The sequence below is a fragment of the Spinacia oleracea genome, chromosome 5 (assembly GCF_020520425.1).
Source record: "Spinacia oleracea cultivar Varoflay chromosome 5, BTI_SOV_V1, whole genome shotgun sequence".
NCBI classification, from domain to species: Eukaryota; Viridiplantae; Streptophyta; class Magnoliopsida; order Caryophyllales; family Amaranthaceae; genus Spinacia; species Spinacia oleracea.
In genome coordinates, this window is record NC_079491.1 from 58,621,527 (window position 1) to 58,649,482 (window position 27,956).

The 27,956-nt window shown below is 37.7% G+C and overlaps 1 long non-coding RNA gene across 2 annotated transcripts; it reads right to left on the reverse strand.

Moving 5' to 3' along the window:
- Positions 1–560: 560 nt before the first annotated feature.
- On the reverse strand, positions 561–8,814 carry LOC110800953 (uncharacterized). 2 transcript variants are annotated; one of them, XR_002536808.2, is made up of 5 exons: positions 8,738–8,814; positions 8,572–8,640; positions 8,434–8,487; positions 6,067–6,124; positions 561–1,550 (listed from the first exon to the last, which is right to left on the reverse strand). It is a non-coding gene; the product is annotated as an uncharacterized lncRNA (long non-coding RNA). The 2 variants fall into 2 exon arrangements; XR_002536807.2 differs by having other exon boundaries at positions 8,733–8,812.
- Between the last annotated feature and the right edge of the window lie 19,142 nt (positions 8,815–27,956).

The following is a 27,956-nucleotide window of genomic DNA, read 5'->3' on the forward strand; positions in this document are numbered from 1 at the left end:
AAGAAACAAGAATTCATTCTCCATTTTACGCTGAAGGGATGGTGGGTAAAACGTCTCCCGCAACGTCGCAATTGAAATTTTTCCCAGGCGAAATCGGGTTGTTGGGCTACACTCTTAATGGGTTTCCACCACAGTTCCGCTTGGCCTTCTAGATCGAATGAGGCTAGTTTCACCATTAGTTCAGGTGGGCAGTTCACACAATCCAACATCCTTTTCATGTAGGATATCTAGTTCTAAAATTTTATAGGATTTACCTCACCATCATAAGTTATTGGCTTATGGGCCGCTAACCTCTTGTAGAACTTGGCTTCCTCATCGATCTTCCTCTTTTTGACGGTTTTGCGCCTCCAATATTGCTAGTAATCTAGCATTCATCTCCTGTAGGTACTTTGTCTTTTCGTTATCTTCTCGAGTGACATGGGGTGATCCCTCTTGGTTTCCCGGGTCACTAGCTTCCCTAACCATTTTCCTATAGAAAACTAAACATTAAAATCACAAACTTATATCTCGTTTTCGTACCTATCAAGCATTCAAGTATGTTATGCATATAACTCACATCATATTAAAAGTGGGTAACCATACACGAATAAATAACCTTATAGGTTCAAAGCTACATACTTCCAGTAATCCTTAACTTCCTCTAGAAAAGGAATTTTGAAATAACAACTACTTAGAGTTTCAATAACAAGGTCCAATAAGAAAGGAAAACACAAAATAGACAAGTTAAAATAACAACAAAAGAAAAGAAAACCAAACAAAAGGGCTCAGGCATACACTAGGTAAGATAAACATCAACTATTCTCTTCAACGATCTCCGCCCTCCAACTCCACTCATGCTAATCCAATCTGTATGGATCATGGGCATACCCACTATCAAAACTTCTCTCTGGAGTGGGCTCAGGTTCATAATTAGGATTTAGGTGTACTTGGTCCTCGAATGAGCTTACTGTAGAACTGACACTAAGAGGCGTGGAAGAGCTTGATCTCCTACTTCCTCCTCCTGATGATATATTTTTACTAGATGACCCTCTCTCAAATTGCTTCCTATAGGAAGCTCTATCTCTCTTAGCTTATCAACTCTAGCTCTTGCTTCTCTTGCTTCTTTCTCTTCCTCCTTATCATATACATCAAAGATTTTCTTCAACAAATCATTTACTGACATATCCCCCCTGATATCTTCTATTCTCGTACAGCTAAACTCCACATCATCATGATTATCCTTATATGCCATATTTAGAGCATTTGGGTACACCTCAGTCCAATAGTACTCTTGTCTGAACTCTTTCCAAGGTCCCGTGATTGGTAAAGACTTCACCAAACTAGCACATTTCACAGCCTCTCTTTCGTAGGGTTTGGCTATTGAAAGGTCTCATGTCTTTGTTATACCTCTCAATCATTTCTAACACAAATTTCATATGTTCCCTAATATCTTCATTTTCATCTGCACGATAAATATCTGGTGTTGGAAACATAGGAACTGGTTTCTCATAAGGTGCACTGCTACTTACATTACTTCCTACTTCGCTATCGTTGTTACTCCTGCTAGCCATCTGCAAGATCAAATTCACAACAATCCAACGAGTTTGTAAATAATTCATTCTATAGAACATCCAACCAACACACATACACACACGCGCACACACACGCACGCACGCATATATATATATATATATATATATACGGTTTTTTCATGAAATGCCCCTGAGGTTTCACGAAATTCACCAAATACCCCTGCGTGTTTCAAAATACATAATATACCCCTATTATTTTCGTACTGTTCACCAAATACCCCTATTTTGACTTTCCGTTAGTCCTCCGTTAAGTCATGTTTATAATTCACCAAATGCACCTATTTATAAACTTTTTGCACAATATACACCTATTTGTAAATTTGTTTGCACCAAATACCCAATTAGCCAGCTACGCCATAACTGCATATAATGATCTAATCAGGAACTTCAGTTACACCAAATGCTCGAGGAAATAAAGGGAGCAATTCCATATCATAATCAGTGTATCCTATGCCGACCTTTGAACTTATCCATTGGCCTTTGTCAGAATCATTTTGGTCAGGTATCCACACTTGAGGATTGTGAGCTTCATCAGGAATTATTATATCCCTGGAATACTCGTGTAAAAATTTGTAATATCTCTTTACAAATGATGGCACCACGAGTGAATACAGAGATTCCAAACTAAGTGGGAAAACCTCTACTTAAGAAACTTTTACTTCAATACTTTGCAGCTCATCCTCATATTCAGATACGCGGTTGCCATAGTAAATTTCATCGGGAAATGGCAAATCTGTAAACTGAAGAATATCTTTCCATTGAGACTCTATCTCCCGAAGAAATGGCAAATCTGTAAACTGAAGAACAAAATGGGCTCCTTCTTCAAACCCAATTACAACCCCCAGAACCTCTAGCTCATCTTGGTAGCCGTAGATGTCAATACCGTGGTAGGAATCATCAATTGTTGGAAGATCTATAAACAGTGAAATATATGCCCAAGATTGACTAGAAAGAATGGATTCACTAGGCCTCTAATTCGAACTTCTAATTTCTCTAATTTTATGCTAATTGTTGATGCTCATCCTCTACCTACGATGTTGCTGCTGCTATTCCTTCTCCTAATCGCAACTCAAGAACGAAAAATAAAAACAAAACACAAAAGAAATCAAAATCTGAAAACAAAATTCAAAATCTGCAGATACTAATTCAGCTTTCTATTCATCTCCTCTATCCTAATCTATACTCTACCCTAGTTCTAGTCGCTGCAGCTACTCTCCTATATCACGCAACAAAAATCAGACCCCTTATGAAATTGCTGCTGCTTCTTTTATATGATAAGAAAAATGAGTATATACATGTGTTTAACATCAATTATACATGCCCAATTACATTAAACAAATAACAAATTAAAACCCCCAAATTCGAAATCAAGGGTTAGGCTTGCAAAATCGACTCAAAATTCAACAATTTTGAACGAAATCGAGCCAAATTTGAACGAAATTATGTAACGGCTTGAATTTAAATGGTAAGAAATTACTCTCCCACAAAATTTTTAGGTTTAAAGAGAAAATAGAGTTTATGGGATTGATGATGATGATGATGATGATATGATATGAGGAAGATAGTGCACTGGGTTTTGGGAGAAATAGAGTTATGATGATATGAGGAAGATAGTGCAAAAAATTGTGCAAGTTTTTTTTTCTGTTGAAATCATCAAGAAGAAAAAGAAAAAACAGAGAGATGATGGAGAGATGATGGAGAGATGATGGCAGACGGGTCAAACAACAGAGAGGGGAGGAGAGAGAAGAATATTGGGTGAGTAAGGGTATAAAGGTAAAGTAATCCTAACGGAGCACTAACGGCCGTTAAGTCTAGGGGTATTTGGTGCACTTTAAGTTTAAATAGGGGTATATTATGTATTTTGAAACGCGCAGGGGTATTTGGTGAATTTCGTGAAACCTCGGGGGCATTTCATGAAATAACCGATATATATATATATGTATATATGTATATATATATATACTTCCTGTAAAGTTTCACACAACAAGTCACCCATATCAGCGTAAATATTTAGCTAGCATGCGAAAATATTAAACTTTCATCATACTTCATACACACTACACTTAATACACATTCTCCAAGGTCGTACATCGATATTCGTTCATCATATACTAGGTGTCAACATAAAGTACCTAAAGTACCAATTTCGATTACCTCTTAACCTAGTAGACATCACTTACGACATTTTCAAATCTGTTTTTGTTTCTTTTTTTTTGTTTTAAAAAAAATAAAAAAAATAAATCTTGGCTCTGGTACCAAATGTAATAGCCCGCTCAAAACACCTGCTTAAAAATTGGACTAATAGTCTAACGCGGAATCCCGGAGGTATCAGACGAGCTATTACTTGGATTTGACCCTAAGCGCGGGCTTAGGGGTGGGAATAAATACAATTCAAAGTGTTGTTGGAAATTTCAATACAACTTAACAGTCATAAACTAATATTATACAAATAAGTCCAAAAGCAAGTCAAAGATCTTCCAAAACACCACCAAGCCGGAAATGGATACCACCACATATACAAGTCATATTACACCTATTAATAGCAAAAGCTATCTACACTTCATTCACCCAACATCCGTGTTTATGACATCAGTAATCACCTGCATAATCACAACCAACTGCCCCACCGGGACATATTCAAGGAAAGAAAAAAATAATCACGGATCAGCATAAGCTAAGTACACAACGTTTTAATAAAATGATAATAGGTGTCTGAACATAAGTTTGAATTTATAACTTAATACAATTACCCTTAATGTAAACATAAACACTTTTGTTTAGTTTTATTTGGGGAAAGTGAACACGATTAGAGAGAGGTCACCACAACCAAGTGTCTCTAAACGGTGGGGGTCGTCACCCTCCTATTTACTATATGCTTGCAAGATTTCAGGACGCGTCCTAAGGGTACCCCCACCCTGATATAAATGAGCACCACGCTCAATACAAATGTTCTTCGTCACTAATGTATGTGAGTGTAACACCCTAATAATTCCTTGCTTTTTATAAAAACATTTTCCAACTTAAAATAAAGGAATTACCAAGATATTACCGCCACCGTGATAACGGTTAAGGCTATTTACTAGAAATACGCTGCGGAAATAACCAACTTTCAAAACATATTAAATAGTTAATGGTCAATTAACAACTTGGAACCACTAAGGTCCAAAACCCAAGTATTAAATAACTTAAAATCCATTAACTATACTCTAAATAAATTAAGTAGTAGTTATGACTATAAATTAAATAGAGTTTATAAAATACGGAAGAAAATTAAATTCTCAAACACGATTCTCATGATAACTTCTCCCGCAAGTTATCTCTACAAACCTGCTTTATTAAAATCTACTCCCCAACAACGCAAATTCAGTGATGGATCATCATAGGGTCATTAAGGCGAAGGCCATGACCAAAAGACATGAAGCACAAAGTCAGCGAAAGCTGAGTACGAACAAGCTAGAATAACATTATATCCTAACATGCTTCACTAAACGAATTAATAATCCACATGCAAAAGCCATTAAATAAACAAATAAACATAGAGACAAGACTCGACACTTGACACGACTCTTGACTCCCAGTTTAATAAAGAAGTAGCTTTGAACGGGTAAAATAAAGTATCCTCAAAAGGAAAGAAAAGGGTGATGGGAGCCAACCATACACCAAATAATAATAAGTCGGACTCCTACCGACAGTCGGGCCATACCGACGGAATTCCAATGCACAACGGCACAAAAAGAAAGAATGAAACAACGTCTTGTATCATTCAAGTAGTACAAGTTTTCCGGCAAGACTCCCCCCATTGTTCATACTCGAGGTATATACGTTCCAAGAGTTTTGAAGCTCATTCGGGTTGCACTTTACATTAATTAGTATATTATGTTCAAGACACAACCCAAAGACATAACTCACAATTAATTCAACAATTACACCAACACATAATTCAACAATGACACTTTATTTTAATCCTTTAGGACTTGTGGTCAAACATCAGACTCAAGTGAAATAACTCCCATTGTTCCTTCTCAAAAACACTGTTTGAGATAACCCGACATTACCCATTAACAAGCGGGGTGTGCCCTTAGCACGAATTGTCCTTAGTTCAATTCACATAGACTCTCTAAACATATTCTACCCCTGTGGTAGAATAAACGATGCACTCCGGCAATATTCAATGGGCTCAAAGTATGCTAGACATCCCGTACTATAGCATAATCATAATAACTTGCATGCGCAGCACTCATACATGCATACCAACTTGAACAACATGCTTGACATAATTTAACGATTATAAAATTCCATAACATGATAGTTCAACGGAATCTATAAAGCATAAATCAATTCATAACATGCTCGTTCACATAGATTCAATAACAATTCTCACATGCTTGTCTACACATCAAACATGAATTCCCAACACATAAATTCACATGATTCGCATTCAATACACTTCATAAAGTCCTCAAGGGATGGGTGGTCACCCTAGTCTTGTACGTACCTGGAATATCTAAGTACGGGGGCCACTGTGCGAATCAGGACTCACTAGAAATCAACTCCTATAAACACAAAGGAGAAACTTAATTATTAATCATGTTTACTAAATTTCCAACAACTATTTAAGAAACTAAAACCCTGGGTTTAATTAGAAATTACTCGTTATTTGTTAAATTAATAGTCTCAAATAGTCAACTCAAGTCCTAGCATAAAACATTGACTTTTTCGCATTAAAATCATTAAAATCAACACTTTAAAGCTGAATAACAAATCTGAAAATTTTAGTTGATTCCCATAATTTAAATCGTCATTAAATTATGCGAATCAGTCTATTGAACGATCGGAATTAAAATCCTACTATTAGATCATTAATAAAATCATGTTTTGACCTTAAAGATTGACACTTTAATTAACCTTGAAATCTGAAAATTATAATTCTTTTGAATGAAAACCAATCTCATCAATTCGAATACTAAATATTAAAACACGGTGTTCATTACCGTTCCAATCAATTTAAATAACCCAAATAATTAAATAATCACAATTAAATAATTAAAACAATTTAAAACTGAAATTGAAAAGTTTGAAAGTATACAATTTGATTATCAACAATCAACAACACACACACACAACAATTGATGTGTTGTTTGTGTGGGAGTGACGGTGAGGCAACACACACGAGCACGGCACGTCGGACGGCAGCGCACGACACAGCAGCGATAGCAGCGCTATGTGTGAGCGAGGGCGAGGGCGCTGGGCGAGAGAGAGAGGGGCACGCGAAGGTGAGCGCACACAGCAGCAGCATCAGCGTGCAAGAGCGTTGGGTGCTGGCAGCGAGGGCGAGAGGGATGCAGCGGGTGTGGTGCGCGTTAGGCGCGGCTGGGCACACGAGCACAAGGACACGAGAAAAGCACTCGTGCCTTGGGGCTGAAGCAAGGGCGGACGAAAAAGAGAGAGAGAGAGAGAGAGAGAGAGAGAGAGAGAGAGAGAGAGAGAGAGAGAGAGAGAGAGAGAGAATTCAGAAATTAAAGTTTGGGGATCTCATGAAGGGGAGGGATATTTATAGGTTCTCATCCCTTCATGGGCTAGTTTTTAGGGTATAAGGTTGGGCTTGCTTAATTACGGGCTTGTTTAATATTAATTCCTTGCAAGCCTTGTTGGTTTGATCATGGAATTTAACTGGCCTTCGATTAAATTAAATTCGTTTTCAAAATACGACCCAAAAAATTTCGATTACATAAATTCGTTGAATTTATTTAATAAAAATACGGTTTTGGTAATTAACTAATAATTAAATTAATTAAAAATAAAATACATTTAATTCCCAATAAATGCAATTATATTCCTAAAAATCCTTATAAATATAATAAAAATATATTTATAAATTACGAAAAATCCTTTTATATATATATATATATATATATATATATATATATATATATATATATATATATATAGTTTAGAGTAAGTTCGATAACGAGAACCTACTTAAGGTATCAAAATATTTAAAATGGGAAATGTAAAACAATTAATTAAAGTATATGAAAAGATCTTGCACTCACTTTCCAACGAATATCTATTATTCTAGGTTCTTTTTTTTTAAGACCCATAGGTAAGATATAGTCGTGTATATATATATATATATATATATATATATATAGACATTTGTAAATAATTTTTTTTTATTATTTCAAAATAGATTAGGGAATTACAAGTAAAAGATAAAAATAAAATTAAATCATCCTCCTCTGTGTTCATATAGTTAAGAATTCAAAAGTAGATAAGTAAATATTTATTTTAAAATCTTATGTCAAATTACTTTTATTCTGTCTAATAAATAGAATAAATCCTGGTTGGTTTCATTTTCAAATATGAAAATCAGTGGCTTAATTAATAATCAATTTTTAAAAGTTTATTTCGGGAAACAAAATAAAATGTATGAACAGAAACATTTTTTAGACATAACTTCTTCATATATATTTAATCCAAATCGTACATTTCTTGAGCCTATCCTCAAGAAAATTTCAACCCCAAGAAATTTTGTGAAATAGCATTTTGGCTAAAAACGCCCAAAATTAAATTGAGTAAATTGCTTAAAAGAACTGGTCCAGCAAATTACGGGATTGGAATTTGAACTAGAAAAAAATCGAATTAAAACATTTAACAATTTACCTAACAATCAACAACTCCATCAAACTCATTACAACATCATATAACTCATTCCATAAATTCAAATCACCAATAGATTGTTCAACAAACTTGAAAAACATAGTTTAAGTCACCAAATCACACATGCATGTAAAAAAAATTACTCATCTTATAATCTCACACCAATTAAAACATGAAAACATTAGTAGTAGCTGTTGTGTACCTTAATCTCTAGTTGAATTCAATAGATCTTCTCCTATACTTCAATTTGATGGTCCTATCATTATCCAAAAACGTCCAAGTTAATACCATTTCACTCCTTCAATAAAAACCCGAAAATAAACCCGAAAATCTGACTTACCAAGCTTAGATTCTTCACCAATTCGGGGCTGCTCTAGCACTTCTTTTCCAAGTTTCTTGCTTCCTAACCCTAGTATGAACATCAACGAATAGAATATCAAATTGCATGTTAAATTTCGTGAAGGAAAATCGAAGAAAATTTCGAGAGAAGAGGAAGAGTACACTACTAGTAAATGGGGTTCTTCATGTTTTTTTTGTTTCTTGAGAGTTTGTACGGGAGTGAGAGGAAAAGAGTAGTGGAATGGTTTTAGTCAAATGATTTTTTTTGGTATAGTTGGTGGGGTGACTAACTTAGTGAAATCCCAAGCTTGCCCCTTGGTTATTACTTAATCCAAAGCTATTTGCATAATTCTCCAATCCAAAAATCATATTTATTTTTCTTATTGACTTGATGACAACTCTATTCCTTAGAATATATTTGTCCCCTTTCATAAAACTCCTACATTACTGTGAGGGGGTCGAAAAAGCACGAGGCTAATGCGTGACCTCGTCCCGCGTGGGTGTGACGATTCTTTTTGTCAAATCAAGTGTAATTGGATTTCCTGTGAGTTTACACCCAATTGACTAGTAATATAGGAGTCGCCATTCAGTTTTAAACAACAATGAGAAAAACTGACAAAACCTGATTATCGTGACATAAAGGGAGTGCAATTATGTTTGACCACGACGGCCGTAGGTTCCCTTGTGATCCCTGGTGGTGGGGATCGCTCAACGTACACCCGCAGGGTAGAGATTGAGGGTTCGGGGAACTGTAACTACCGAGAGGAGTACTCGCTCTTCGATAACTCCAGAGGCAGGATATCCTTACTAGCTCAGCATAAATAATTGAAGGGACATGCGTTAACTATTAAACTAATCTGAGTTGATTTTAACAATATGCAACATATAGTACTAGATCGAACGCGATTATCTGATTTAGATTGTTTTAAGTGACCTAGCATGATAATCCAATTTCCCAAAAATATCATATTTATTAAGCGTGATCGAACAATCAGATTTTAGTTAGTTTAACAGTTCATAAAAGGGCGAGGAAAGCAATTAAACCATGGAAAAGGGACACATTACGACGCACCCTTGAGAGGTGCGTCACGGTTCTCAGAAAACTAACCACTTTGACTTTGCTATTTCTCCTTTTATTTAACGAATCTCAAATTATGGGACAGGATACGTTCTGTTCGATTTATGGATCGATTGCGACAGAACGCGGGATCAGTTTTGTAGCGTTAGGCTTAGGCTTAGGGGTTTAGAGTCAATACTCAGAATAATAATTGTGTGTTGTTGTGTCCTTTTCACGTCGAACTTAAGGCCCTATTTATAGAAAAGAGTTCGTGGAAAGATAGAATTGTAGAACTCTAATCCACGAGGAATTAGGAAAAAACACGTCCCAGGTATTTTCAGTGCCCAGGGCTGGGCGCCGATGATTTCGGCGCCCAGAGCCAGGCGTTGATAATAGGATCTGGGCAATTTCAGTGCCCGGGGCTGGGCATTGAAATTGATGTTTTGGCCGTTTCTTTGTCAGATTCGGACTCTTAGAATCCGGAGCGTATGAGACTTAATCGAGTCTTTTAGTGCGTATTAATTTTACGACGGAATGCGTCTGGGCCCGTTACGAACTCTAGGCTCGTTAGGATGTTAATTAATACGTAACTCTCATTTTCGAATCGTATTAGGAATAGGATTTTCTCGCAATTTCTATCTCATTTAGGATTTATGTTGGAGTGCAACACCTAATTCTGACAGGTTTATATCTTTTATGACTTGCCACTTTTAACAACTACCCATTACGGCAGTTACTATTTTTAGCAGGTTTCCATAAATAGCAGGTTTCTATAAATAGCAGGTTTCGGGTGAAATGAAAAGGGGAATTGAGATTCGTTATTTTATAGGAGATGCGTTGTTAAGTGGAGATTTACGTTTTCATCATCGAACCTTCCCTTTCGGGAATAGGGACAAAAGTAGGTGTCTACAGTTAGCCCCCACTTTGACTGAGTCTTGGAGTAAGACGATGGTCAAAGTATTAGACGGAGTGCGTCGCACAAGCCATAGTGACCTGTTTTGGCGAGGGTCTCACGAGCCCCCGAGTGATAACATTTGACTTAAGGGTCATCACTTGAAGTGTCGACATATCCCTCACGTGTCATTGGGATTTGTCAATGGATAGTATAGAAACTTCCTCACTTTGTCATTAGAAGGATCTAAAGGTGCGCAGAAACTCCCTCACTTTGTCATTGGGAGTAGCTACAGATGTTTTCGAAATCAAAGCTATAAAGTGTAATTGGGCCTGGCCAAGCCCAATCACGAGGTAAAAACGTTTTAAAAGATTCTCATTTTCAGGGCTAGCTAAACGAGAAAACCCCCTTTTTTTTATGGGACGTAAAACGAAGGAAAATCCAGCACATCGCTCTTTTTTGGAAAAAACGGAAAACCAATCCTTTTAATTTTTGCAAAAGGGAAAACCAGAAAAAGTTATCGCTGCAGCGACTAAGGACCTACGCGGCTTGTAACGTAGACCCCGCCGGCTAAAGATGGCGAGCCTGTCCGCTAAGGGTGGACGCCCCGTCCGAAAAAGTGGACGAATCTTGTTTTTGAAATTTGAAAATAAGGACCTACATGACTTGTGACGTAGACCCTGCCGGCTAAAGATGGCGAACCTGTCCGCTAAGGGTGGACACCCCGTCCGATAGAAGTGGACGAATCTATTTTTGAAATTTGTTTTGTGTTTATTTTTTTGAAAATAAGGACCTACGTGGTTTGCGCCGTAGACCCCGCGGGCTGAAGATGGCGAGCCTGTTTTGAATTTGAAGACTTTATTTTTCGAAAACTAAGGACCTGCGCGGCTAGTGACGCAGACCCCGCCCGCTGAAGGTGGGCGAGCCCTGTCCGCTGAGGGTGGACGTCCCTGAATTTGTTTTTTTCTTGATTTGGAACTCGCGTGGTTCGTGGCGTGATCTTGCCTGATTGAGGTGGGCAAGTCCCTATTTCATTTGTTCTTGTGATTTTTTTTTTGAGAATTTCTTTTTGTTCATTCTTGTAGGAGCGAATTCTTTCGAGGGATGCTCGGATTTAGTTATAACCTGAATGTGGGTTGGCAACGTGCTTAGACGGACCATTGTCTTGTGGTCATCTTCCTTCATGGTTTTGAGCTAGTCCTTACGGCTCAATTTTGCCACTACCTGGGTCCTTGATTGGGGGACCATGTATAAGTATCAACGGAGACCTTTGTCTTGAGGTCGTAAACCGGTTCTTTTTCTTTTGAGATTATCCAAACACGGGACTTTGTACAGCGTAGTCTGGGAATATTGTTTTAACTTTGCATACTTGTTTTTTAGATATATTTTTTTCTTTCGAGCCACCAAGCATTCGTGCTTGACGGTCATTTCTTGTCAAAGAGGTTCCTACGCATTTTGTAATATTTTTGATCGTGTTTGGGATCGTGCTCGTAAGTGCGAGCGATCTTTGTAGTGGTGTGCTACTCTTAACAAAGTCGTGAGGTGCGACTTTCAGTAAAGAAATCGGAAATTTTCGAGTCGAGTGGATACGGCAGGGTCCTATAGAAGTCAGAGCTGTATTTTGAGCCTGGGTTCATTTTCGGCGCCCAGGCCTGGGCGTTGAAATAATTCACGCCCAGGTGGGGCGTTGAAAGTGTTGTTTGGGCTGGTCTTTTGATGACACAGTTGGCCTCTTGTTCATTCGTTTATTTCATTGGAAGTTCTATGTATTCTCTTTTCTTTTGTCTTTTCTTTTTTTTGTGATGATTTTCTTGAGAAGCCGTAGCCGATTGGTGGACTACGGTGCTTGTCGCTTTGGGGCGATTATTTTAAGGAACTGTTGCTCTTAAGGCGTACAGGTATTGCGATAGTTGGGTGAGTCTATATGGCCTGAGGAACATACCTTGAGGCATAAGACTTTGACCGCTCTTGTTGTTGTATATTTTTTTCCTTTTGAACGCGTTCGTGAATGTTCGATACTTAGAATGATGATATGTATGTGCGAACGAGCGTTCATAGAATGGCCGTTGTGTGCGGTCCATTAATCAGTTTGCTTGAATCATTTTTTTTTTGAGCAATGACTGATTTTGAATAGTTTGCTTAGAAGCTTGATAGGGTTCAGGCCCATGAAGTGGGCTAAAACATCGTGCCCTTTCGATTGTTCAAACATTTGCTTCGAGATTTTTTATTTTTCTATTGTTGTTTCGTAGCTTGGAGCCCCCAAGTATGCATGTTGGGATGCTTCCTTTTGGCGTACGATGTTTGGTAGGTTCTTTCGAGAAAGATGCCTTGGGGTTCCGCTCGTGTAGGTGCGAGCTATCCCTTCCGTGGTAGGTAATGTTTTGCTACCTTTAATCCTTAATGTAGAAGTCGTGTGGCTTGCATTTTGAATTTGGAAGATAAGTAGTCTTTGCCTCATACTCTTGGTCGTGCCCGCATTAGTGCAATATGCCTTACTCTCTTTTTTTTAGACTTGTACCGTGGGATAGTTGAACTTATGGTGCGATGTAGGCTTGTGTGGCCTAACCTCATGTATTAGAACATTTCTCCAGGTGTTGGGATATCATTATTATTTTTCGCATTGGAGTACTTCATCACGCCTCGTTCAGGTGCTCGAACAAGTGTAGCACCTTCTGCGTGGGTTTGCACGGCTTATTACTTCGTTCGATGCGAGGATTCATAGGTGTTTCTTTCTTATTTTTATATCTGGGCAAAACATGGCTAGCAGAAAGATTCAGCGCCCAGGCTGGGGCGTTAAAGATATCGGCGCCTAGTTCTGGGCGTTGAAAATGATTTCTGGGCATATTTTGACAGTTCTTATCCTTAATTTTTTTTTCTTTCGCTTTTGCTTTGGAACGAGGTAGACTGTGTAACGGGCGCTTGTAGGGCGAGCGTTATGTGCAGTAGTTTGATCGGAGTGTTGGTGACTCGCGATTTTCAGTTACCCTTGTTAGTGGGGTGACTTTATGTATTCTAAGTAGTGTTTAGAATTTGGGAGGGGTTGTAGCCATTCTACGGTTCGTTTTACATGATCAAACCTTAGGATTGTGCCCCCATGACGTATGTATAGCATTAGCGTCGAGAATTTGCGATAAAATCGTCATTTCGAGCATTTTTAGAGTGTTTTTCTCAAGCCCCCAACTGTAGCTACGGGATTGGCTTGATGCTATAATGCTTGGCATACGTTTTTATGCATTCATGGTGACATGGATCACGAATAGTTTGAACCAGACTCGTTTTAGTGCGAGGTACGTTCGAGTAGTGATTTTCTACTTCTCTTGTAAATGTCGTATTGTGCGACATTGCCATGGTCAAGGTAGTCACATGTTGAAGTGTGCCTTGACCAAAAGTTAGGTGTCTTTCTTTACCCATAACCATATTTAGAAATCTTTTGACTCACTTGCAATATCGAGATAAACGCATACTTAGCTTAAACCAACGACACTTTATTATGTTCGAAGAAGTCTTTAAAAATCATTTGAAAATTATTTAAACGAGTCCTACTGTGTACAATCCGAGGTGTCCTAAGTAGGTTGACTTATAGAAGGGTTCGTACAGGATTACATGAGTGAATCAAAATACTGTTACGATTTTTGGAATGCTGTCTAAGGATTTGCTGGAAGCCAGGGTGCAGGCGTCAAGATATACTTGTGCCCGTTTTGCATATGCTTTAGGCTTTTAGGGCCACCTTTTCCAGAATTGCGGGAATATAAACCGTTTTCAAATTGACTTAGATTTACTAATGCGTGACCTCGTCCCTCGTGGGTGTGACGCTTCTTTTTGTCAAATCATGTGTAATTGGCTTTCCTGTGAGTTTACACCCAATTGACTTGTAATATAGGAGTCGCCATTCAGTTTTTAATGACAATGAGAAAAACTGACAAAATCCGGTTATCGTGACATAAAGGGAGTGCAATTATGTTTGACCACGACGGCCGTAGGTTCCCTTGTGATCCCTGGTGGTGGGGATCGCTCAACGTACACCCGCAGGGTAGAGATTGAGGGTTTGGGGACTGTAACTACCGAGAGGAGTACTCGCTCTTCGATAACTCCAGAGGCACGATATCCTTACTAGCTCAGCATAAATAATTGAAGGGACATGCGTTAACTATTAAACTAATCTGAGTTGATTTTAACAATCAACATATAGTACTAGATCGAACGCGATTATCTGATTTAGATTGTTTTAAGGGACCTAGCATGATAATCCAATTTCCCAAAAATATCATATTTATTAAGCGTGATCGAACAATCAGATTTTAGTTAGTTTAATAGTTCATAAAAGGGCGAGGAAAGCAATTAAACCATGGAAAAGGGACACATTACGACGCACCCTTGAGAGGTGCGTCACGGTTCTCAGAAAACTAACCACTTTAACTTTGCTATTTCTCATTTTATTTAACGAATCTCAAATTATGGGACAGGATACGTTCTGTTCGATTTATGGATCGATTGCGACAGAACGCGTGATCAGTTTTGTAGCGTGAGGCTTAGGCTTAGGGGTTTAGAGTCAATACTCAGAATAATAATTGTGTGTTGTTGTGTCCTTTTCACGTCGAACTTAAGGCCCTATTTATAGAAAAGAGTTCGTGGAAAGATAGAATTGTAGAACTCTAATCCACGAGGAATTAGGAAAAAACACGTCCCAGGTATTTTCAGCGCCCAGGGCTGGGCGCCGAAGATTTCGGCGCCCAGAGCCAGGCGTTGAAAATAGGATCTGGGCAATTTCAGCGCCCGGGGCTGGGCGTTGAAATTGATGTTTTGGCCGTTTCTTTGTCAGATTCGGACTCTTAGAATCCGGAGCGTATGAGACTTAATCGAGTCTTTTAGTGCGTATTAATTTTACGACGGAATGCGTCTGGGCCCGTTACGAACTCTAGGCTCGTTAGGATTTTAATTAATACATAACTCTTATTTTCGAATCGTATTAGGAATAGGATTTTCTCGCAATTTCTATCTCATTTAGGATTTATGTTGGAGTGCAACACCTAATTCTGACAGGTTTCTATCTTTTATGACTTGCCACTTTTAACAACTACCCATTACGGCAGTTACTATTTTAGCAGGTTTCCATAAATAGCAGGTTTCTATAAATAGCAGGTTTCTATAAATAGCAGGTTTCTATAAATAGCAGGTTTCGGGTGAAATGAAAAGGGGAATTGAGATTCGTTATTTTATAGGAGATGCGTTGTCAAGTGGAGATTTACGTTTTCATCATCGAACCTTCCCTTTCGGGAATGGGGACAAAAGTAGGTGTCTACAATTACCCATTCTAAACATAATAAAAGAACAAAATATAATTAAGAAAATAACATACTTATATCTATATAATCTCAAATGACTAATCCCAATTTTTTTTAGTGGTTATCCTCTAATGAGTCCCCACTAGACTCATGTTTATAAAAGAGAAATAAACAAAATAAATAGATTAGGTGCAACATGAACACGTATGATATACTAGGCTCAATTTAATTACTGAAATTAATCTAAAAATAAGATTTCGAGGTGGCTATTACACACGATACCGAAGAGTGTTGGCACTTAAAGAATACCATCCAAGAAATGATAGAGGATGAAATAATCCCTCTGCCTAATGCTAACAAACATAGAAACAACAAGAGTCCCTTAGTCTGTTGTCATATTTCTTTAGACCACCTTGAGAGCGTACCATTTGAACCTATGATCTGCATAACGCCTCAAGGTTAACCTCTCGCCAAATCGCCTATATTAGGCTCTACTGGTGAAATATGCAGTATATGGGACGACGACGCCAAAGACGTTTATTTGGCTCAAACCACAGGCCAAGACTACTCTAATGAGACATGGTCCACGACATCTCCCTTCAATCCTACCCCAGAAGAAACCGAAGTTGCTAACTCACCTCGGTCTGGAAGAGTATACCAACCGAACATCCATCTGACACCTGCGAACGGTGTCCCTGTTCGAAAACGTTTGGACAATGCATTGCCCACCACTGTGGCGATCTTGAAGCAACTCAAAAGGACCTAAGAAAAAAAACACCATTTGGGACTTGATGTGCACTTCGAAAGAGCGTCGCGAAAAGCTAATTCGTTCCCTGTATCACATTTCGGTTCCCACAGACATCTCACCAGATTCGTTGGTGAACCAGGTGACCAGTGACATAGAAGAACGGGAAATATTTTTTACTGCAAAAGACTTACCCAAAGAAGGAAGTGCCAACAACAAGGAATTCTACTTAGTGGTTGGATGCAATGGTCATAACATCCCACTAGGACTTGTAAATAATGGTTCGACAATCAATGTCTTCCCACTGGGAACTACTCAATATCTAGGGTTGAATAGCAATGACTTTTGACCTTCAACCCAAGGCATACGAGCCTACAATAACTCTAGAAGACTAGTGCTTGCCAAAATTGATCTTCACCATTCAAAGTGGATATGTAGCACGAACTCCGGAATTTTAATAGTGGACATCAAACCCACTTTTAACCTCCTACTCTGTATCAAATGGTCAAACTTAACCACAACGAGTGACTATGGCCATTCACGTTCCACCTTTCGATGTCAGTTGCTCTATGGTCGAAACCACAGGCACCAAAAAAGACTTTTACAGATTCTAAATAGACAAAGCAGTACAAGTCATCGAAGAATATGATCCAGCATACCTGGACCCAGATGCATCTCGGATCATTCAATTCCGAACATACTACAATCTCTGGGATACTTCTCGGGGATGCCACTATGCCTAAGGGAGAAGGCTTTCTCTTACCTCCCTCAACCTAGCATATCGACTTCCTTTGGCTTGGGTTATAAGCCTACGGAAGATGATATAATTCGACGCTTATCTCAATTATGCCTCGAAAGGCCAAAGATAAAAATGGACACGAACCTCTCTTGCCACCTTACCAACGGACTCTAAACGGTATATTTATGCGCAAAGGAGAAAACCAACCTTGCTATAGCTTTCCCGAACCGGTCATTCAGGAAGGCATATTAAAGTCGGGGTTTGAAATTTTCCAGGAGTGTGATATGTTGGATGAGGCACCTCACCTCACCAACACTAAATCTAACGCCGAAGAAGCTTTCGATGGTGAATCTTTACGCGTACTTTTCAACAAATTGAGGCTGTTGTTGCCACCCTAGCCCTGCAAGATGAAGGATTCAATCCAACCCAGCTAATCGTCCCGTCACCCACTACGGCGGAAGAAATCAAGCACAGATGGTACAAATCGTTTTAATGGATCAACGCATGAGGGATTGAGTTTAAGATGGTCACCGGAGAAGGACCAAAATTTTTCAAGAACCAACCCAAAGTCTGAGTCAAAGTCTAAAAGTAGTTAGCAGGCTAGGCCCATTGCCCGTACCTCCCCCAAAGTAGGAGATTAGCCAGAAATGACGAAAAAGTAAAATCAAGTTGAGCCCATGCAAGGTACAAATGGGCAAGAAAAAAAACTTCATTCTGAGAAAGTCTTAAAACAACCAATGAATGCACCTGCCTAACAACTACAGAAAGAAAGCCCTAGCCAGCCCATACTAATTCCGATTCTGAAACCGTCTTAATAAAAGAATAGAAAAATCAAATACGGAAAGTTACGCATTTCACACTCAAAGTCCAAAAAGATTCGGAAATCATCTAAAATAATCGTTCAAAAAATCATAGTGTACGACCATATTTGCAAATTAAATCGTACAAGTAACATGAAAAATATAAAGGAATATCGCGCATAACCAACCAGTGCGCGAGAAATTTCTTGCGCGAAATAACGTGCGTGAGAAAATTTTAGCACCGGCAAATGCGCGAGAGATTAATCTTGCGCTAGCAGTTGTGCACAAGAACTTTCTCGCGCCTAACTTCTTGCATGAGAAAATTTTGACGCCCAGATCTAAAGTGTTCAAACTTTTCCGCACACTTATGGAAAAATATCAAACACTTGGGGGGTACATATATACGCAATTCCAATTTTTTTCGTGCAAGTTTTAACTTCGTGCAATTTTAACTTAACCAATTTTGACAATAATGTTTCATCCTAAACTTATTCGTTTAAATTTGTCACCGAGAAATTCATTTTTTAGCTAGAACTACGCGCGACCTGATTCTAAATTAAGTTTACTTAAGGCGGATACGCAGGAAATCCAACCCGGATTTGGTCCAAATAATTTGCAAAAATTATGTAAGTCTGTAAGCAATTAGAAAAATAAAAATGAAGTTTTTTATTTAAGTATGCAAGCAATGACTAAAATAGAAAACAAAGCCTTTATTGAATTTAACCAAGTTTGCAAACCAAAACAAAAAAAATATTAAGTGCAAAAAAAAATTAATTAGCCAACATCGAAAAATTAAAAGGGCACATACACCCTACAAGTACCTAGAATTACATTACTCTAATTCTTCCGCATCAAGAAACAAAGTCTTGTAGAAATCGGCACTTTCAGAAGTCACCTTAGTTGGCTTTTCCACCGCTCATACATCAATGTCTATGGAAATGATAAGCTCTTTTATGCTTACTTCAATGGCCGCCAAGGCCTCAGTCACACTAGCATCTTGAAGAACAATCACCAACTCAGTCTCGAGAATGGGGGAAGTAACAAAAACAGGTGCAACCATAATCGAAGTCTCAACCATCTTAGCAACAAGAACTTGAGCCTTCTTTTCCCACGCTTGTTTCTTACTTTTCTCACGACGGAGACTTCTAGCAGAATCAGTCACGTCCTTCTTGTGCACAGCTACAACACGCTCAACAGGTGCCCTTTGGGGCCTAGATTCAGAATGCTGATGGTCACCCTTACGCTTACAATCAGAATAGCTCGTGGGAGGCCTAGAGTTGAAGGAAATATGTCCTTCACCCAAGGTGCATTGGTCAAATCCAAGGTTCAGATTAATTACGAATAATTAAGTAAGTAAGATCAAGTGATCGGAACAGCTAGCTGGAGCAATGTTTCCGATTAGTGAGTTCTAATCCTTATTAGGCTCACAGCTTACTCTTGTCCGAACCTACAAGGTCTCATCAATGACATAAAACAGATCGCAAGATTATATGAATCGGAAATTCATTTATCTTTTTGGGAAATTAGTTCAGAAAACATAAATATACGATAAGATATTGGATCGGAATCATATATTTTAATGCGCACATTCGTAAGCTAGGCGAAACAATTAATCGTATTGTAAGACGTTTAATTGTATCGTACAATACGAATTATAATGGCCGTAAGGAATTAGACGCAAAACAAGAGAAGGAACAAGCAACGCCGATGAACGAGCCGAACAGGCCCATGGCCTTGCGGCTGGGCACAGAAAGACAGCACCAACAGCACACACCAAGCAAGGCCCATGGCCTATGCGTTGCTGCTGCGCGCGTGGGCTTGCTGGCCGGTTGAAGGCTTTATGCCTTCGGCCGGTTGGCTTAATAACACTAAGGGTTATTTCCTTGCTTATCACTTGTTGTATTTCCAATCTAATGGATCATACTCACAACCCTAGGATAAAAGAGAAACCCTAATTCTCTCTTTGCCTCTATTAGTGTGTTCTTCCCAAAAGTCACAAAACCTTGAATGGGATCTTAGCTATCAATGTCAAGGCGGATCTGAACGTATCGGTGAACTAAGTAGAGGAACTACAATTGGATTTCTTGTTCATGTTCGTAGACATAAGAGGAAAACACGCTACAAACGTATCTATTGCTTAATTTTTACTTAATATATGCTTCTTGGCTTTGGGGTTATTCTCGCTATCATGTTATGTATTTAACTGTAAACCCCTATAGTGGTATCATGAGCTTTATGTAATTAAGTAATTTTTAGCATGTTTATATGTTTGTGATATTGTCGAAATTTTTCTGAATGTTTTCGTGACTTTTCGAATGTTTTTCTTGATTATTGGATGAATTGTTGAAAAGTTGTTGTATTCGTAAAGTGTCAGAATTTCGACTTTTCTAACCCAATATGATTGAAAGCGGAATTTTAAAATCAACTCAAGTGAAAAGAATGTCAAAATCAGGCACCGAAGTTGGATATTTTGGGCGTTTTTGTTGTTGAATGAATTAAATCATTAACTTTGATACGTTTTTCAATTAATTATACGATCGAACCAACTTATAATTTAATGAAACTTTGTCCTACTTTTTTTTTAATAGTATGAACCTATGATAATTTTTTCTTTCAGTAATTTTCAATTATAAACCCTAATCCCAATTTAACCTAGATTAATGGATGTTAGATCGAAAAATATTTTATTAATTGGTTAGATCTGAAATTTTATTTAGGAGAGAAGGGGAATATGATTTCATGTTTAAATGGATTATTTAAAAATTAATGGATTTAAATTTTGATTGGATTAATTTAATCGTTCACCTAAACCAAATTTGATAAAAATCGGAAATTTAAATGTTTAGAACGATTAAATGTTTGGATTGGATTATCAAAGTTATTCAAAGTTTTGTTAACGTTCATCGTTCGTTAAATTTGAATATTTTTTAGCCTAGATTTATAAATTTCATAAATTGGATTGTTTGAAATTTTATTAAATCACCCACTTTAATTATTTTTGGTAGTTAAGAACGATTGGAATTGTTGAAATTATGAAAAATCAAATCGTGCAAATTATCATTTCGGAAGAACAAAATTGGATTGTTGTTTTAGTTTGGACGAGCAACCTATTGCACAAGGCGAGGTGCAGTCCATGCGTTGTATGTGCGTTAGCTTGGATTCCTGCCTTGCTACATGTGCGCATGGGCTACGAGACAAAGGCAGGGGCAGCAAGGCAGCGCTGGCACACGCATGGCCTTGGCCTGCTGCCTGCGTTGTGTTGCGGGTGCGCAGTGCTAGGCGAAGCCCTTTGGGAGAGCACACATGCACGCAGGACATCAGGCATGACGACGCGACAAGCTTTGCGGCGAGCCAGCGCGCGCTGGGCAAGGGAAGCAGAAACAACGACGAGTAGTGCTCAAACACGGGTGCCCACATCGTGCCTGTGCGCTGCTGTGCAGGGTATGGGCTTGCGGCCTGCACCTTGTGCCGCAGGGCTGACGCACAGGGCAACGTTTCGGCTTGGCGCTTGCTTAGCCCACGATGCATCAAATTATGCATTTTTGCTTCGTTTTATTTCAAGGCCTAATTTTGGATTTTGGGCTTATTTTTGCACGAAGTGGCTACCGGTGGACTTTTTCATTATTTTATTTAATTTTATTTGGGCCGGGCCGCGATTTAAAATATTTAAAATTAAAAGTCCAAACGGTATTGGTTTAGGTGGGAGTCGTTTAAATGGAATTATTTAAATTAATTATTTTTGATTAATTTCTTAGGAAATTTTATTTTCATTAAATTAATTTTTTATTAGAATAATTCGAAGGATTAATAATTTGGAATTGACTAATCATTTAGGATGCATTTGCATGAACATGATTTTGATTAATCACTTAAATACTCGCAAAGCTTACTTGGGCCATTCGTTTTAGGATATGGACAAAGATATTAGGTTGTTAACCATTGGTAAAGCTGAGTGTTAAACTCAATGCTTTATGATCTCAAAACTACATTGTATTTTGAATTCACAAGCACCAATAAGTTTTCCATTCGACTTTGATACTCCCAAAACAACCATAAAAGTCGCTAAAAGAAACGTACATTTTAAATTGCTCACTTTCTCTCATTTTCGTGAATCGTTCTTGGATTTACTACCAATCGAGGAAATTTATTGTTACCTTTCTAAAAGGATTTACTGCATTGCAAGATATTTAATTTTAAACAATAATTAAAACATACATTGAAGCATGCAAAGTCTAAACATTTATCATGAGTAATAACTTGAAAATTAAAGCAATCATGCAATTTAAACAAGTCATGGGCATTTTATTCGAAATATTTAGTTCTGTGAATCCAAGACCCCAAAATCATTAAAAAAAAAATTAAGCACGATTTGACTTGATTCTAAAACATTTTAGGTAAGAAAATCCCTAGCTAATAGTCTAGAAACTATTCTTGGTTGATAGGCACGTCTAAGAACTTATTAGGAAAACCTATCCCATTTTCCATGACATAAAAATACTCCTTACTTAGATCGTTGAGTTCAACCAAAATCAACTTGTACTCACAACCAATTGTGTACTACGATCAAAAGTGACACCTCACTATGGCGGAAAACTATCACTAATTGATCGACAAATGTACTGACAACATTGTGTACCTTACCCTTTTAGAATCAATAAGTAACACCTCGCTATGGCGGAAAAGTATTACTAGATTGATGTAAAGGTTATCCAAGTAAGTGTTATTTTGGAATGGCACCTTTTAACTCAATTTTAAAGTTTGGAACTTAGGGCTCTTACTAAGTTACTATGTTGGTTAGATTTTAAGTGAATTAAAATCCTTAATCATGCAACATAATCAAGCCACAATCTCATGCATAATATTTAGACATATTTAAAGCAATAAACAAAACGAAACAAGTTAATCGGCCAAGGCAAGGCCCATGCCTCGCCAAGGCTTGCAGCGTCGCAAGAGCTGACCGCACGCATGGCTGAGGCCATCGCACAGCCAGGGCCTCGCCAACGCCTATTGGCTTGATGCCTTCGCTAGCTGTCGTTGCTTGCTTGCTTGGTTTGCGCGCATGGCACGAGGGTAACCATCAATGCCTCGTCGCCATCGCTTGATGGGCACAACAGGGGGCTGGCAGACACGCATGGCTCGAAATCCATCGCTCGTTGCCTCCACGCCAGCGCTATTGGGCGTGTGCACGCGTTGCCCTCTCGCCTTGCTCGATCACCCGCATAGCACACACTGCACAGGCGTTGTGCCAGCGCGCGGGTGCTCGTGCGTTGCTTGTTGCTTTGTACCGCATGGGCGACGAGCTCTCTTGCTCGTCGTCGCATGCCCGCACTATGCAACACCCCTTAAGGGTAACACTTAGCTTCCATTGCTTCGTGCATGCAAGATTGTGAACGATTCATAAAAATTTAAAACTTTATATTTAAATTTTACAACAAATTAATAACCAATATTAATTTCACTAAATTTAGGCGAAAATCGAAATTTTATTAGTCAAATTGATTTTCGAATACATGATTTCTTAGGGATTAAAATCTAGGTCATAAAATTATAAATTTTTTCAACTTTAAAAAATTGTATGGTGGTTTTTAATCATATGATCCTAATTAAATTATCAATTAATTATGAAATTCAAAACAAATTCTAAATTATTTGAAATTCAACAAATTAATTATAATTACAAATTAGTTTGTATAATTAACAGAATTAGACCTTAAAATTGTTAAACATATACAGTAGGTCAATCATAAATTCAAGATTTACATACAAGATTCGCAAATATTTAATTTAGCATCATAAAAATTACAAATTTTGCATTCAAAAAAGTAAAACCTCCGAAAAGTCAGAGTAAGGCTTCGAATTTAGGAATTCTGGGTTCGACATCAAATCTCTGATTTTTGTCAAAATTTTAAAATGTCGTTTACATGCGAAATTCCCTATAAGGCTCTGTTTGGTAAGGCGTAAAACGTTTTCTTTGAAAAATGATTTTCCATGGAAAACATTTTTCAAGCGAAAACACAATTCCTAACTATTTTTCCTTTGTTTGGTACCTTAAAGGAAAATGGGAGAGGATGGTGAAGATTGAGAGGGAGAAAGAAGAGGGAGGTAAGGAGGAAAGAAGGAAACGATTGAAAAGGGGAAAATCATTTTCCATTAAAATGTTTTACGCCCTACCATTATTGACAAAACTGCCAAAAATCCTGCGAACATATAATTAAATAATCGCACGAATTTGCAATTAATAAAATCACGAAATTAATCACCCCTTTAATTCATTCCAAATTTATAAAAGTTAATCCATGTTAACTATAATTGATTATGGAATTAATTAGAGGCTTGTGATACCACTGTAGGGTTATGAATAATACAAACAATATAATTCATGCAGAAAAACCATAAAGCCAGGAATCCAAATTAATTGCCACATAGTCAATTAGCATAATTTAGGTTATATAAAATGTGATGCGTGCCTTCCTTAGCTTCTCCCGAACCGAACAAGAACAAGTATTTAGAGCTCCAAGTGTCGCCCCTCCGTAGAAAGTCCACAGTACGTTCGGATCCGCCTTAGGTTCAACCAACTAGGATATTACTGAAGGTTTTATGCACTCGGGTTAGGCTATAAACTATGCTCTCCCTTGAACACAATATATGTAAAGAATATGTGTTTGATGTGTTTAAATTATGAGGGCTAGCGTCATATTTATAGGGTAGGAAATAAGGAATTTGAGTCTTACTAGGAAAACAATTACCAATCCCATTAGGATTGAAATTCTTAACCAATTAGAATTGTAGCAATAATTAAACACTTAATAAATTCAATTCTAGTAGGACTAGGAAAACTAATACTTAAGGCCAAAGTTACTTGGTGACTAAGTGATATATCCTTAGTACTTTTTGATTTCAAATGAGCTCTTCAGAGCGATTTTTAGTACTAATGTGCTCCTTGTAGCGTGTTTGTAGTTTCAAGTTCATAATAGTAGAAATTATTATATTTTGTGAATTTTCTACTCATTTGAATCACTACAAGAGATTATGTACTTACGAGAGCACAAACATTGAGTTGGAAGAATTTTCAAGCAAAGCGAATAGTGAAAGAAGTAGAAAACTGAATCTCGTCCACTCTTTTGTTCATAACTCAAGTTATAAAACTCCAAATACAACGATTCAAATTGGGTTTGATTTTAGACTCCAAGAGATTTCCAACGAGTGGTCAGTCGCCTAATTCCGACTTATAACGAAGGAGATATGGTGTTTTAAGATACGAGATCGTGTAGTTTGACGAGCAGATCGCCCAATCGGGCGACGACAACCCTTGGAGCGCAGATTTTAGTTTATTTCCGGTTTTCGTTTGTTTTTTTTTTGGCAAACTATAATTACCAAGCCCTTATTATTTAGTTGGACATCTTATTTTCAGCATCTTATTCTTTAGACTCTTAGTTTATTACTTAGTTTTATTCTCTCTCTAAACTTTGGTTATTACATTTATCATTCAATTCAAGTTTCAAGCTTTAAATTTCATCCTTCGTTCTTCAATTCGGTATTGGTCTGTTTCTTATTTTATTATTCACTTTCAATTATGCTTTCATTTAATGTACTTGTTTGGTTTAATCTAAATATGTGTGAGTAGTTTATTTTCTAGGGTTTAGGGGATCCATGGATGTATGATTGGGATTGGATTCGATTTAATTATTGATTGTTGATTGTAATTTCAATGGCTTGTTTTAATTGTTCGTCACTTCTGTTCGGCCTGACTATTTTGATTGAGTTTGATGAATCTTAGATTATGCGCCGAGAGGTATAAATTATAATGTTCTTGGTATGTGGCTATTAGATAGGAATTGTTTCTAGTACATAGCGAGAGCCTGTTAGTTATAATTTCCTAAGGAATTCATAAGATTCGAGAGATGCATGTTTTCCTAGTTATGATAATTGATTGATTGTTGTTGTCCGTTGTCCAATCCTGGCCTGTATTTGTGGTGAACCGTTGCCCTAGATTCCCTTTATTATTGATTTTTTCCCGATTAAATTTCTGTCGTAGTTATAATTATCAAACCAAAAACCATTTTCCTATTTCCAGTAGTCTAGACCTTTACTTTAATAGTACAAAGAACATTGTTTCCCTGTGGATACAATCCCTACTTCCCTTGCTATATTTTTAGTTGGTGAACGTTACGTTTATCTTTGATAGGAGTGCGATTTAGCCTGTCAAATTTTGGTGCCGTTGCCAGGAAAACGGTTTCATTTTCTGCTATTAATTTTGTGGTCTAGATTATTTTCTTGAGTCTCTAAGAACTTCCAGTTCTTTGAGACCACGTATATATTTTCTTTTCTTTAGTTTCTCTTTGAAAAAAAAGGATTATTCTTTCCAGTTCCTCTTTTTGAATCTTTTTCAGGTACTTGCAGTACTTACAAAGAAGAGGTGGATGCTTTGCAGAGAGCTCTATATGGTGAAGAGTATGTCCATCATGAATGCCAAAAAACAGAGAGAGATATTTCATTGATCATTGAGGTTGAAAAATTAATAGTCCACAAAAACAGCTTCCATAAGGAGAGTATGCCTACTTTCTGTTTTCCTTTTTTTTTTTCCTATTCTTCTATTATTATTGTTTTCCCTTTTTGTTCTTCTTCCTTTAGGCATCCCAATCCTTGCTGGCATCGAGTTCGTTCGGACTTTATGCAAATGTTGTTGTTGATTATCGTGCATGTCTTGTTGCACGAAAGATGTGCGAGTGCGCATGACAAGCTTCTGCGCTCGTTGGTTGGTTATTTACTAACCAACCGCTTTGCGGGAGGCACATAAGAGTCGGAGCCGGAGGGGTTTAATGAAGATTGAGACCCTCGATCTCCACTCCTTCAAGCACTGAGGACATAGCTGAGTTTGGCTTGGGGAGGTATGTGTTATTTCTTTCTAGAGTAGTTTATCTCTTTTGAAAAAAAAAAGTTCCGATGAATACAAAATCATGCTTCCCTGTGCCTCTTGATTGAAAATTGTTTTGATTCTTGGTTTTTGATGACAAGAAATGTTGATTTGTTGGCCATGATTTGATATTCGACTATTTTGATGCCTTTGCATGAGTCAACTTTGACCAACTATTTGTGGACTTGGTGCTTGGCTAGTTGATTTGTCTAGGAATGTGTGTTAGATTCCTGGTGTATCATTGATTTTGAGTATTGGTTTGCAATTGTTAGTAATTTTTTATGGCTCACATGCATGCACATTGAGGAGGACGAAGGCATTTCTTATTTTAGGTGGCCTTTAGACGATTTTAGATACATTTTCTGACTTCTTTCTACCCATGTTGGTTCTTGTGCCCTTTTATTCGGTGACTAACCACATTACAAGCCCATTAAGCCCTATTGGTTACCAGTCTCAAGCTTGGCTTGGGGGGAGCTATTAGTGAGTGAGGCGAGGGGGTTGTAGTGTGCTTCATTTGAGCACAATTTGGGTATTGAAAAGGAAAGGGAGTTCTTCTTGTTCTTGTGTGGTGATTAAAAAAAAATTTGATAAGCAAAAAGATGAGAAGAATAGAAAATGTGAAGGTTTCCAAAAAAAAAAGTGAAAGAAATTGGGCGGAAAAAGAAAAAAAAAAATCATTTCTTTCGGAAAAACTCAAAGCATAATTTCACTCAAGTGTTGTAATTTCATATTTTTATGAGTGATCGGTTTTAGTTGTGGAAAAAAGGCAAAAAAGTATGATGTGGTTCATTTGTTACTTTATCATGTGTTGAGTGGGAGAGTTGCGGTCATCATTTATGTTTGATCATGGGTTTTGCTAGGAATTATTCTCCCAAAAGCTAAAGCTTTAAGCTCACATTTTATCCAAATTTACCACACCCTTACCTAAGCCTAACATTACAAGCTTTGAAGACCTGT